The sequence below is a fragment of the Lactuca serriola genome, chromosome 9 (genome assembly GCF_051521515.1).
Source record: "Lactuca serriola cultivar US96UC23 chromosome 9, Lser_US96UC23_V15, whole genome shotgun sequence".
Lineage (NCBI taxonomy): Eukaryota > Viridiplantae > Streptophyta > Magnoliopsida > Asterales > Asteraceae > Lactuca > Lactuca serriola.
Window position 1 is genome coordinate 40,932,501 of NC_136416.1, and position 9,294 is coordinate 40,941,794.

Consider the following 9,294-nt stretch of genomic DNA (forward strand, 5'->3'; position numbering starts at 1 on the left):
CATGTATGTTCCACTTGTGATTTATATCATGTAATGCATATGTAATTCACTTGTGATTTACATCTAAATCACATGTAATTCATATACGATTCACTTGTGATTTACATATGAATTACATTTTATTTATATGTGAATTACATGTGATTTACATGTGAATCACATATAATTCATATGTGACTCACTTGTGATTTAGATGTGAATCGCATGTAATTTATGTGCGATTCACTTGTGGTTTACATGTCATTTATATGTAAATTATATTTGAATCACATGTAATTCATATGTGATTCACTTGTGATTTACATATAAATCACATGTAATTCATATGTACTTCACTTGTGAGTTACATGTGAATTACATGTGATTTATATGTGAATTACATATGAATCACATATAATTCATATGTGATTCACTTGTAATTTACATGTGATTCATATATGAATTACATGTGATTTACATGTGAATCACATGTAATTCATATGTGATTCACTTGTGGTTTAGATGTGAAGCACATGTAATTCATGTGTGATTCACTTGTGATTTATATATGAATTACATATAAATCACATGTAATGCATATGTGATTCACTTGTGATTTACATGTGAATCATATTTAATTCAAATGCTCAAAATTAAGTTGTTATGTTGTGAACAAAAAGAATTCAAGTTAACCATTATACATAAGAAGTTGTAAATCATCCATTAAAAAAATTATATTGAAATAGGAGGTGGGGATATACTAAATCCAGCAATTGACAGTGCAATAAGAATGCATGTTTCTAAACCCTCGATACAATGCAAATTCATAATCAAGACAATTGGGAACCACATGCCTTAAGTCATCTTTGTAGATGAATAGCACACAACCTGAACTTATTGCTTGTCACATTGCTAAAATAGGAGTCACGCTTATTGGTAGTGCCCATGGTGACCAATTGGATCAAGACCGGTGTAATTTAGGGTGTGTTTGGCTAAATTTTTTTTCTTCAAAAGTCATTTTCATAAAAGGCCTTATTGACTTGTATCTTTTGCCAAAAGATGTTTTTAAAATGTGTTTGGAGGACCTTTTAGCTTTTTACCTTTTAAAAACCCCAAAAGATCAAAAGACACCATTTTGTGACTTTTGAAAAGGATGTATTTTCTTCTTGCCAAAAAGCTATTTTAAAAGAACTTCTAGAATTCCCAAACATCTTATTAAACTTTTTGACTTTTTCGAAAAGAAAAAGATAAAAAGTCATTTTAAAAGTATAGCCAAACACGCTCTTAATTTCTATAATTCAAAAGATATATATACTAAGCTCCTTGAGTACATCGAGGGAGTATTTCTAAAGCTTTCAAAGTCTGATTAACATTATACTATCTACGTCGATGAAAACCTAACTCAAATCAATGAAATTAAAAAATAAAAATCAACTAAAATAAGAAACTAATGACCAAATACCTTATATCAGAACAATTATGAGCTAAAATTGGATGGCATATCATGTAAAACAGATAGGTGACGTAATGTGCAGATTAAATTGATGCAAACTCAAACAAAAGGTTGAAATCTAATGTGGATTAAAAAGAAATTCTTATAGATCGTATGGAGGAAGGAATCGAATGAGGATTGAGAAACAATGGAGAATGAAGAAAGAAGAACGGGCATGTCGATATACCTGATATGTCGTAGTCGATGAAATAGAGGTCGTCAACGGTGATTTTCATTGAAATATGCAGTGGTTATGTGGAAATTGACGACAATTATGGTGGAAATCGACAATAGAAATCGCACTTGTGTGAAACTACAAGAGATTTCGCTGATAAGGATTTCAGATATGAAGAAGAAGATGTAGACTAGAACAAGATTCTTTGATGAAGACGATGTCAATCGGTCGACGATTTCAAGTATGCTTTCGGATCTGGTGACAATTTCAAGTTTGATTTCAGATAATCGACGGCAAGAAGATTGTGAAGAAGGGTGGACAATGGTGGGTTAGGTTTATTCTTTTGATTTAATCAAATATGTCGTTAAAGTTGTTTCTAATTACAAAACTGTCATCTTGCATCTTGGCCTTTTATTTTTTTATCCAATGTTCCAGTTTTAGTTCTCAGGTTCTCGAAAAACTATAGGTTCTTAAATTATCCTTCCTATATATATATAATGTTAACTTCTTATGAGACCATCATATATCGTGATACATGGAGACGCAATCTGAATCATTCATATTGAAAATAAAAAAATATTTTTAAAAATGCAAAATAAATGAAAACTTTTGATTTTTTTTAAATATTATGTTCGTTATTATATTTTTTAAAATAAATAAATAAATAATAAAAAATATTATCGTTTTTTTTAAATATACGTGAAATATTTTAATAGAATATTATACTGTAAATATTTAAATCGAATTTTCAGAATGTTAGAATATTCTACTAGAATATTAAATTATAAATATATAAAAAAAACTCTAATAGAATATTATAATATTCTAACAAATCTAACAATTCTGGTACAATATTAGAATATTTTAACATATCTACTGTTAGGGAAAACAGGCGAAACTTGTCAAGACTCGAAACAAATCTGATGTCACTTGCTAATTTTTGGTGACCCTTGGTAGGAAGTAATGCGGATAACAACCAAAATTGTAAGCACATAAAGATACAATATTTATGTGGTTCGATCAAAGTGACCTACGTCCACGGGCAGGAAGGGGTTATTCTTTATTTCAGAGTTCTCAAACAGAGGTTACAAGTACAATTCATTAGAGATACGTCCTACTCACTAAGTATTCAAGATACAAGACACAAGACACTTTAAATGACTCTACATGCATCCTTATTTATACTTGATGGATCGGACCTAAAACCCTAATGGGCCAAGCCCATTGGCCCATGAAAGGTTTCAACCAATCACAATCCGCCATGCAACATCTTTTGGAACATTCTTCCATGTCATACAACCCATAAGCATCAACAACACACATGATGGAGCACCGTGTGCCATAGTGGAGCATCATGATATACAAGTGGAACGTCATGAACACTAATGGCCGAAAATCCATCATGGTGGCACAACATGGTGTATTTGTTGAGCATCATCATCATCATCTCCATCAATCCAACCAAGTTCATATGTCGTGCATTTTCACCATACACCAGAAAAATATCAAGCGTTTCCTTCAAGTGTCGCAAGATCCACTTGACCACTTCCCAATGAGCATTCCCAATTTCCTCGAATCACCAAAGAAGTACCAACATGTTTGGACTGATCACGATAAAACTACCGCAAGACTTTCTCAATGTAGTGAGAAATATATAACTATCCTGCTCTTTTATCAATTCAAATCTCCATCCTTGTTATCTTGTTTTTAGCTCCTAAATGGATCATCACTAGCTCATTCTCCATAAGCTTCTTCAAGTTGTCTTTCCTGGCATCAACATCACTAGACACATCTTCCCTGGGTTGAACAAAGGATTCCTCGTGTCTATATTGTTCCATGACACTATGTTGTTCCTCATTTTATCACAAAACTGTGTGGGGTGTTTGTTTCAAACTCTACCTTCTCGCTACCATCACGATCATTCCCCGCAACACTTGTACCACCTCCTCTCTGGTTACACATAGCAGATTTAAAGTTCACATCTATGCTAATAAAGAATTTTGTAGTTTGTTATTCTGTACACCACAAATGATGACCTATCCCTCCAGATGCATATCTTAGAAATATGCACTTCATTTCCTTGTGCTGCAGTTTAGCATCATTCACACGAGCATAAGCAGAACATCCAAACATTCGTAAAACAGAACTCTCAGAGGGTTTTCTAGACCACACCTCTTGAGGAGTCTTACAATAAATTACAGTTAATGGGGATCTATTCGTCAGATAGCAAACAGTGTTGACTGCTTCCGCCCAGAATTGCTCTGATAAATCAGCAGATAATCGCATACACTGAGCATGATCCACTATTTAGTTCATTCGTTCTGCCACTCCGCTTTGCTGTGGTGTTAGCCGTACAGTTTGATGCCTCATTGTACCTTCTGTTTTGCAGAAGTTGTCAAACTAATCCTAGCAAAACTACATCCCATTTTACGTTTAGAGAATGACTACGATGTACATGACAAATTGGGAGAAAGAGTTAAAGAACAAGAACACATATTCAGAATATATAGAATATTATACTAACATATGCAGGATATTGCACATTCCACAAAAAATATGCAGAATATATAAAATATTATATTAACATATGTAGAGTACTATACATTCCACATTACAATTTATAGAATTATAAAAATATCACACATTCATATTTTAAAATATCTAGCATATTGTACTTCATGGAAGTGCAAGGTTTATGTAGAATTACAAGGTGTTTAACTGGTACATATATGTAGAATATGATACAAAAATATGTAGAATATTATGCATTCTCATTACAAATTCTTAGAATCAATAGAATACTAGACATTCAAATTTCAAAATTTAAAGAAAGTTATATACAAAAAGATATGTCATGGTTTATTCACATTTCCTTTGACTTCTTTGACACAGAAAAAGGAAAACTCCAGTTATTTTGAGTAGATATGAAGTGAAGTAAAAAAAGAGATTTTATATGAGAATTAGAACCTGAATCTGATTATGTTGAACTAGACATTCTTAAGAGTTTGATCCGACTTCTTTGATTCTGTAATGATAGGTGATTGAAAGCTTGATTAGGGAACATAATCAGAATCACAAAGTTCAAAATATGAATCATAGTGGATAAGAGGATTTTTAGGGTTCTTTAATCGCAAAATCTCTCCTGTAATCAGAATGAGGGTAATCATAATGTTTAAGCATGAGAGGAATCAGATGGTTGAAAACAAAAATTAATCTCGATTTACCAGTTATTCAATCGAGACTATAGATTAGACAAAAAAAGGATTTTTGTGTTCATCGAGGCGGAGGGTTTTATGCATGAGAGAAACGAAGAAAGGTTTGAGTCATGATGCAGATAAATTATACTATTATACGTTACCTGGAATGAGTTAATCTAAATCCAATTCTGCATCTGTTTGTTGGAAGAATAATTTTGGATTTCTTTTGATTCAGGAACAATTTATGCTCGAGTGATTTCCGCATCAAAATCAGAATGAAAGGTTGATAAAATAAGAGCGTTCATATCCGAATCTGAAGGAAACATAAGATGATGATCGATATTTAATCAAACAGGTTTTAGTGTTCATTTCGAGGTTAGGGTTTTTATGAATCAGAATAAAGAAGATTTAGAAGAATACCGAGTGTTTTTGCGAGATGAATGAAATAGAATGTAAAATTCCATTATTGCCCCTTCATGCCTTATTCAAATCCCAAAGTTCCATTTAATTACAAAAATGTCAACGCCTACGTGTGGTTCCTTGTGGTTTGATCAGATTTAATTTCAGCCTTTTGTTATTCAAGATATGTGGTCAAGATTTGGACCCCTTTTCACACGAAATACTATTGTATCATATGAACCTAACACCACATATATATATATATATATATATATATATATATATATATATATATATATATATAAGGTTGAGATCCGTTGAGAACTCATAGTTTCCCGAGAACGTGAGAACTAAAGGTGGAGCGTCAGATCAAAATTAACCCATTAAGGGCATGATCATCATCTTACCGATCTCATTTAATGTCTAAACTTTTTTGTTATTGGAAATATTAATAAAAAATTCTAAAAATTAACATAATAAATCAAATTTTGGATTTTTTTTTAAATAATTTTTGATTTTTTAAAAAAACATTACAGATTTTTCCATTTTTAATTGAAAAAATATTTTTTTTAAAAAACTGCAATTAAAAAAAACAGAATTTTTTTATAAAAAAAAAAACTACAATTTTTTATAAAAAAATGCATTTTTTTTATAAAAAATTGCATTTTTTCAAAAAAAATTGTAATTTTTTTTAAAAAAAAAACGCATTTTATATAAAAAAAACTATAATTTTTTTATAAAAGTTGCAATTTTTTTTAAAAGTAAATTTTTAAAAATCAACAAATTTTAAAAAAAAAACTAGAATATTTATAGAAAAAAAACTATAATATTTATAAAAAAAAAAAAAAAAAAAAAAAAAAAAAAAAAAAAACCTCTAATTTTTTTAACAAAAATATCAACGTTTTAGATGCATACATGTATATATGTCAAGTATATATATGCATCTTTCTTATACTATAATATGCATAAGTAAGCATATATAAAAAAAATCTATTTCTATTTAATAATCTATAAACATAATAGTACAAATATTTTATTTGATACAAAATAAAATATAAAAAAATAAAAATTGCTACAAAACTTCGAAGCGTTTTTATGTCTTCGTGTTCCATATTTTCTTTAATTTATCATTTTTCATCTCTTCAATATTTTCCACAAATTCTTCCAAATCTATAAGAAAATTAAAAAAAAAATGATTAATGCAAGAAAACTCACAAGAATACATGTGTGAATATAGACGTAATTCATATATGATTCACTTATGATTTATATGTGAATCACATGTAATTCAAATGAAATTTACTTGTGAGTTACATGTGAATTACATGTGAATCACACATAGTTCATATGTGATTCACTTGTAATTACATGTGAATTACATGTGAATCACATGTAATTTATATGTGATTTATATGTAAATTACATATGTATCACACGTATTTAAGTAGATTTAAATCATAGCTTGGTTTAAAAACCTTAAAGTAGAGGAGTTGTGGAATTGAAGTGAAAGAATAAGAAGCATTGTCCAAGAAATGAGGATCTTTGCATGGCCAAAACTTCGGACCGTAAACCCCCTATATGTGAGGTTCACGACCGCAAACATTGGCCGCAAACCCTCGGACCGTGAACAGCCTTCGGACCAGATACGAGGTTCACGGTCGTGAACCGCCGACCTTATCTTTTTGGTGCGGTTTCCAGCCAATGTGTCCCATCATCAATTAGACCTATTTAAAGGTTGAACCTTGAACTTCCCTCACTTCTTCATTCCCAGCCGTGAACCCTTCCTTCTCTCTCAAGATCTTCAACCACAAAAATGCCATTCTCTCTCAACAATCATCCACTTTCCTTTGAATCTTCTTAGGATATTGCTAGCATATTCAGGTGTTCTTCATTCCTTCAAGAACTTTGAGTCTTGAACCCTTGGATCTTCATCACTTTAGGTCGTGAACTCAAGAACACCAAGTGTTCTTGGGCCGTGAACACACAGTTGGCTGTGAACACCCCTTGCAGCCTTCAAACTTGCTTCTAACACCTTTATTTGTAAGTTATACTTGCAAATTAGTTCGATTTCCTATCACTCTTATGATCATATTCGTTAATCGAATACATATATGTTGCATAAATTGCTATTTAGGCCTTGTTTTTGTCCTCGGATCTAACTAGTGGAAAACATCCTAAACCGAAACCTTCAACCGAATCACCTACAAAAAGGTGAGTTCATACCCCTGCGTTTTTACTATTTTTCACGGTTTGGGGGGGGGGGATACAAGTCTAAAAACAAGGATATTGTGTTTACAATAAGTGGTTTTCTTTAATTATTTCTAAATGACATTAAGTCACCAAAAAGCTTTTAAATATTGTTAAGCTCTTTTAAATATTGGTAAGCTCTTTTAAATGTTTTATAAACTCTATTTAACTTATATTTTGTATAAATCATATTTATATGTATATATTTATATAAATAAGATTTAAAGGGCTTAGGACTGATAATTAGCTTTATTTCCTTTTCCTTGTCTGGATGTGGGCTTAGGGTGGAGTTATTTGTCCGACTACCATTTCAATTTTAATTATATATCTTATATATATATATATATATATATATATATATATATATATATATATATATATGTACAAATATAAAGGTTAGTTCAATCGGATTTCATATTCCCTTTGTAACATGTTGGGCAAAGGGGTGCATTCATGGATATCACATGCTTAACAGAACACGTATATAAATTATAATAAGTATAATTTAGGGGTCAGTTCACGATAACAGTCGTCTTAAACATGTAGAAGGAAAAATTACAACTTTAATTACAAAAAGGATTTTCACAGTATTACTCGTAAACTCGTTAAATCACTTAATTCGTCAGTTACGTTTCTTGGGTATTTACCTATGTATTAAAGGAAAACTATACTTATTAACCAGAGTCTCCTGGAGGGAGAGCGTGAGTTTGTGTATAGATCTATACGGGACTGACAATCTCGCACCCTAACTGCTAGCTATAGTTGTTCTGGGGTGACAAATGTCATACCGATTTTGACGTCTACAAAATGTCGTGTAAGGATATCCGTCTTATCATGTATGGTTATAAGAACTGACATGGGAGAAACCTACGATACTTTTACATAGCAATATACTTTCTAAACAATTTTAAGTAGTAGTTTCTGAGATTATTTAGCGTGTACACTGGAGTTATATGTGGGGAGAGACTGATAGACAGAGGAATGTGTGAACTCTGTTTTACTTCCTTTTCCTTGTTTGGATGTGGGCGTACGGCAGAATCGCACAATCAATTGTCCGTCCGTTTCTGATTTCATATAATATATATATATAGTAAGTGGTCAAAGGATGGTCTTAACATTTCATATCAAGTTACAACAATGAGGAACATAACAAATAGAAAACAGTCTTTCTATATTTTTATTGTGAATTAAAACTAAGTATACTATAACATCGTATATCAACACTCATTTAGAACGGTTTTACAGGATTAAAACTACTTTTCAATTACATCAGAAAATATAGGATTTTCTGGGATAAACAGGATCATTTTTCAAGTAAACTAGTATATCATAAAGGATTCTTAAAGGTTAATATTATGATTTCTTATATTATACATTCCCGAGTTATATATAATGAAGACCTAATAGACCATAGAATGTGAGTGTTCTACCTTGCTTCCTTTTCCTTGTTTGGATGTGGACTTAAGGTAGAACCCCCCAACCTATTATCCATCTGACCTTGATTATATATAACGTGTATAAGCTAAGTGGTCACTCAAAAGATATTAGGAAATCTAATTACTTAAGGTTCAACACTTAGTTATAATTGGTATAACTTAAATGAATTTCATTTGTTCTTTCTATAATTCCTTAACTTATACACCAGAGTTATATATGATGAAGGCTTGATAGACTGGAGAATGTGTGAGTTCCGTTTTACTTCCTTTTCCTTGTTTGGATGTGGGCTTACGGTGGAATCACACAATCGAATTTCCATCTTATCTTGATTATATATGACTTGTATAAGCTAAGTGATTATAAAAAGA

General features: G+C 31.1%; 1 long non-coding RNA gene across 1 annotated transcript in view; it reads right to left on the bottom strand.

The window, feature by feature from the left end:
• Positions 1 to 2,010, bottom strand: part of LOC145073818 (uncharacterized) — a 2,575-nt gene extending 565 nt beyond the window's left edge. The window contains exon 1 of the long non-coding RNA XR_013691553.1: positions 1,659 to 2,010. This is a non-coding gene — a long non-coding RNA (uncharacterized LOC145073818). The remainder of the gene's footprint in view (positions 1 to 1,658) is intronic.
• Between the last annotated feature and the right edge of the window lie 7,284 nt (positions 2,011 to 9,294).